This window comes from Rhinichthys klamathensis, unplaced genomic scaffold (assembly GCF_029890125.1).
Source record: "Rhinichthys klamathensis goyatoka isolate OS25496 unplaced genomic scaffold, OSU_Roscu_1.1 h1tg000078l_1, whole genome shotgun sequence".
Taxonomy (NCBI): domain Eukaryota; kingdom Metazoa; phylum Chordata; class Actinopteri; order Cypriniformes; family Leuciscidae; genus Rhinichthys; species Rhinichthys klamathensis.
Window position 1 is genome coordinate 1,140,603 of NW_026606620.1, and position 6,000 is coordinate 1,146,602.

Here is a 6,000-nt window from a genome sequence, read left to right on the forward strand (position 1 = left end):
CATCCACAATATAGCAGCGATGATGTGGCGTCGTGCGCTTCGACTTCGCAGTCAACAATGATGCAGCAGAGATGAGTTTTAAGACCCCCTCTAAGTGAGAAAAGAAAGCGAGAAATCACAGAGAAAATTGTCGATTTCATTGCGCTTGATATGAGACCAATCAACGTTGTCCGTGGTGACGGGTTCAAAGAAATGTTTGAATTCCTCGAACCAGGCTACACCATTCCCAAACGCGACACAATAATGCATGGCTTAACAAGCAAATTCAACACGACTAAAGAAATTCTTGTTAAGAAAATACAAAGTTGTACAGCAGTCAGCTTTACAACAGACACATGGACCTCTATCAAGATTGAGGGTTACATGACCGTTACTGCACACTTCATGTCTGAAGATTGGCAACTACATTCTTTTGTGTTGGAAACAAAAGTGCTGGAGGAGAGCCACACAGCTACCAACATAAAAGAGCGACTCGGTGAAGTGATGGAAGAATTTAAAATACCTGGAGAAAAGAGTGTAGCAGTCGTACATGACAATGCCGCTAATATGGTGTTGTGCACAGAACTGATTTCTAATGATCCATCCTGGGGTAATGCGAAAGGCGTCCGTTGTGCGGGGCACACGTTACAGTTATGCATAAACGCGGCTCTTAAAACTGACCCCATATGTCGATGCATCGCTGCTGCTAGACGCCTTGTGGGGCATTTCAAGAAAAGTACCAAGGCTACAACAGCTCTGACTCATAAACAGAAGCAGCAGAATGTTGCAGAACACAAACTTATCCAAGATGTCTCCACAAGATGGAACTCCACGTACTTCATGCTGGAGAGACTCTTGGAACAGAGATGGCCGGTTACAGCTGTGCTGTCAGACCCTGAAATTACCAAACGGTCTGAACGAGGTCTAGATCTCACAACAGCACATTGGCTGACAGCGGAGGACACGGTCGCAGTGCTAAAGCCTATGATCACTCTCACTGAGCTGCTTTCTCAGGATTTAAACGCATCCCTATCTGCCACACTGCCCATGTTAATAAACATGAAGAGACGCCATTTGGTGCTGCGCAACGAAGACAGTCCCACCACAAAAGCACTAAAGACAGAACTAGCAAAAGAAATTGACACGAGATGGCAACTGACGGAAAATATCGCGACCAGCATTTATATACAAGCTGCTGTCTTAGACCCACGTTTTAAGAGCTTGTCATTCTTTGACCAACACGAACGAGAAGATGCGTACTCCACAGTGGCGGATCTGACAGAAAGTTCATCTACAGAAGCTGCGCCAGAAAGTGATCATGACAGGATTAGCCCTGCAGAGGAGGGTGAGCCCGAACCGAAAAAGAAAAAGCAGGCCGAGATATCCATGCTGATGGCCATTGATGAGGAGGAGCATGCAGAAGAGAAGGATGAACTAAAAATGTACTTGGCAGATAAAACAAAGGTTGATTCGGGACCATTGGCATGGTGGCAAAAAAATGAGCATCGATATCCAAAGCTCGCTAAAGCAGCTAAACGCCTCCACTGTATCCCTTCCACATCCACTCCATCAGAGCGCATCTTTTCAAAGGCCGGCTTCATTGTGAACAAGTCGAGAAGCTCCCTTCTTCCCAACAATGTGGACAAGCTGGTGTTCCTCTCACATAATATGAAAAAAATAAAATCGAATTGAAAGCTTAGGTAAGAATGCTTAATTTCCTTTTTGTAGTGTTTCTGTTTGCTATCCGTTAGGCTATATATATAAAAAAGGGTATTTTTATAACGGGTTGGCTATACAAATAAATAAATATTATTTTTATTTATTCGTTTTTATATAATGCAGAAGTTGTTTTTTATTCTGTAAGAAAAATTAGTCTGATGTTTGCAATTTGTTGTTTCAGGTCAAGACTCGTCGTCTTAATGGCAGTTTGCGGCTTTGCTCTGATATTTTTTATTTGTATTAGTGTTCTTTAAATTAGCCTATTTGTTCCACATTTTGTCTTAAATATAGCCTAGTTGTTCTAAACAATTTAATCAAATACTTAGGCTGTTGATTTGTTTGCCGCCTTCTTTTTAGGCTGTTGATTTGTTTGCCGCCTTCTTTTTTTATTCTAAGTTTTGGCGTTGTGCGATGTGCCATGTGCATTTATTAAATTGTTCGTTTTTGTTAATTTTCCTTTTGAACAATATAAAAATTATATTAATTTAATTTTCCACTGTATTTTTATACCAAACAGCGTTTTTGCTACAGTATTTTTGTTTTGCCTTGTTTTGTACTAGGCCTAAGTTACTAATAAGTTAATTTAATTTATTTTAAAGAACGAATTTTATTTTATTCAAAACTGTTTTTTTTTTTACATGTAACTGTTACAGTTTGTATTTTTGATAATAAATTATTAAAATGCACAGGCAGTCTGATTGCTGTTTTTATGTTATAATTAGCCTATAACGTGTCGTAAGCGCTGTATACTTTAAACGCTTTACTATTCTATTTTAAGTGCTTAATTTTCATTTTGAACGCGCTAATATCATGCTTTAGCATTTTCTGTCATATGGAAGTGTTAAACTTCAACTTGGACTATACCTTTCCGTGTATATACGCAAGTTTTTAAATTAATATCATAAATGAACGATTATTCGACTAATCGCTAAAATGCAGGAGTGTTAGTCGACTAGGAATATCTTTAGTCGGGGGCAGCCCTAGAAACTCAATTCAGAGTCTATGAACTGAAGGGTGTTGTAGAGGTGTTGAATTTTAAAATCTAATATCTAAACTGCCTCTTTTTGTTTCACTGACATTCACCCCATTCCTCTCAGACAGTCTGTATGTAGTGTGTGTGTATGTGAGAGAGATACAGAAGACTCTGATCCACCCTGAGCTAGTACAGGTTTGGAGCTGCTTGTTTGGAGAAACGTGTTCTGGCTACTAACTTGTGTCAGTTTACAGGGCCAGTTTATATCTGTCTATGTGTGTGTGCGCGCTTGCACTAGACTCTTTTTTAAGTTAATAGTAAATGTGGCATGTTTGACCTCTGCCTCACCTTTCTGCGATTCAACCTCTCAATCTCTCTCTATACATCAATCCCTCATTCCTGATCTCCAGTCATCTTCCCTTTGGCATCCACCTTCCTCCCCTCCTGCCACACCCGAGGAAGCTCATTACTGACAGTCAACCTCCAGTGCAGAACACCCCTCTGACTCCCTTCATCAGACAGAGAGAGAGAGAGAGAGAGAGAGAGAGAGAGAGAGAGAGAGAGAGAGAGAGAGAGAGAGAGAGAGAGAGAGAGAGAGAGAGAGAGAGAGAGAGAGAGAGAGAGAGAGAGAGAGAGAGAGAGAGAGAGAGAGAGAGAGAGAGAGAGAGAGAGAGAGAGAGACTTTTAACATCACTTTATTCTAAAAAATATATATATCCTCTTTTTTTTTCTTTTTTTTTCTTATCATTCCAATCATAAATACAGTGAAATATCACACTTCAAGACATCACATAAAAAAAAAAAAAAATAATAATAATAATAATAATAATAATAAAAAAAAAATAATAATAAATAAATAAAAACATATATATATATATATATATATATATATATATATATATATATATATATATATATATAAAAAATTATATATATAAAAAAAAAAAAAGAAAAAAAAACATTTAAAAAAAAATCAAATTTCCATTGTAATCAACATCACAAATACACTGGTTTACACCCCATTTAGATTTAAAAGTTTCAAGGTCATTGACCAATTTATAATAAGTGTACTCAATTTTTAATCGTGACCTTATTAAGCCCTTTAGGACTAATTCAATATCACATAACTCATTACCACTCAGTTTTTCTTTACGTGACATCCAAATAGCCATTTTAACTTGTCCAAGTAAAAAATTCATTAAAACATGAGACTCCTTTTTACTCTTTTTATACTTAGGTCCATATATGAAATACATAGGTGAGCAAACTTCTCCCAGGGTCTGACACCACCCATCAATTATTGGAAACAACTGTTGTAATCTAGTACAATCTAAAAATAAATGAAAGACAGTTTCTGATATCCCACAGAAGGGGCATCCCTCCCTCACCTGTGGATCAAGACGTGCTCTGTGTCTGTTCGTAGCTATTATACCATGCACTATCCTCCATTGAAGATCTCCAGATCGTTTTTCAATAGGAGGTTTGTACAAGGTCCTCCAGCTGCCCTTGGGGGAAACACCTAATCCAAACACCTCTTGCCATTTAGATTCTTTTACGTTTGTAAGAGCATGAAGATGCAGTATCTTCACACACAATGTGTACAGCACCTTTTTTCCTGCATTGCTGAAAACTCCTGACTGAGGTGTCTTAAAAGATAAAATTCCACCCTCAGTTTCTTCCCAGCTTTCAGTCTCAGCTGCAATGTTTAATTCTGGGAAGTCACAAATGTTCAGCTCTCCATTATCAGTTTCTAAGGAAAGTCTATAATTCTGTGGCAAAAACTCAGCTATCTGAGTCAAAATTTTCGTTGCCACTCGAACTGATCTTATTCCCAATTTTCCAGCAAAAGTCTCAGCTGATATCCATTCACCTTCAGGTATTAAGTGTCCAATTTTTGTGATTTTTGCAGCCCATAGACTTTTCCTTAATGAAATGTCTTTGAAAATTTCCAGATTCAATGCAGAGTTAAAAAGCAGCGGTTCTTCTCTCTGCCATAAACTATGGCCATTGTTTGACTCCCGAGAAATCTTGACAAGTGTCCATGCTTTCAAAACTGATCTATAAAACAATGTCAATCCTCCAAGATCCAACTTGTTTATATCCATCAGGAACAGGTGACGATCTAATCCCATATTCCCTGCTTTCCTCAATAGAGTACACGCTGTCTCAGCCCAGCTCACATCCTTCCCATAAAGGAGTCTCTGAGCTACTTTAAGCCTGAAGGTCTTTACTCTGGATCTGATGTCCACTAGGCCTTGTCCTCCTTCCTGTCTGGGTAGAAATAGCACTGGAGCCTTTAGCCAATGCTGTCCTGACCAGAAGAAATCCACCAGACATCTCTGAATTTGTCTCACCAGGTCTTCTGGCGGTTCAAGGATCATCATTCTATGCCAAAGGGAAGATGCTATGAGGTTATTACATATCAGCACCCGTCCCCTATAGGACAGCTGAGGCAGCAACCATTTCCAATGAGACAACCGCGCACGTACTTTCTCCAACAGGCCCTCCCAATTTTGTTTTCTGTACTCAGATGTCCCCAAAAAAACTCCCAGATATTTAAAACCTGCCCTTCCCCATTGTAAACCACCAGGAAGTGATGGACTCTGTCCAACTTGGCCACACCACACAGCATCGCTTTTACCCCAGTTAACTTTGGCAGATGATGCCTTTCCATAACACTCTAGAGCATGCTTTAACACATCGACATCTCTATCTCCCCTGATTAAAACCGTTACATCATCCGCATATGCAGATAATCTTACAGATTCCTGTGGTTTTAGAGAGTTAATATGTAGACCTGCTAGGTCTTTCCTTAATTTACATAGCAACGGCTCAATAATTATACTGTAAATTTTGCCCGAAAGGGGACAGCCCTGTCTAATTCCCCTCTGAACTTTCACAGAAGTACTTAGGCCACCAGCCATTTTTATCATGCATGTGGCTTCAGTGTACAATAAACGTATCATTGAAATAAACTGATCACCAAACCCAAAGGCTTTTAGAACATCAAAGAGAAAAATGTGATCCACCCGATCGAAAGCCTTCTCTTGATCCAATGATAAAAACCCCACTTCAATCTTTTCAACAAAAGCATAGTCATACACATCTCTCACTAAATGTAGATTATCTACAATAGACCTATCTTTAATGCAGTAAGATTGATCTTTATGAATGATTCCATGCAAAACATTATTTAATCTGGTGGCCAAACATTTCGAAATTATTTTGTAATCCGAACACAACACAGCCACAGGTCTCCAGTTCTTTAAGAGTGTTAAATCCCCCTTCTTAGGGAGTAGTGTTAGCACCGCACGCTGAAAGCTCTTAGG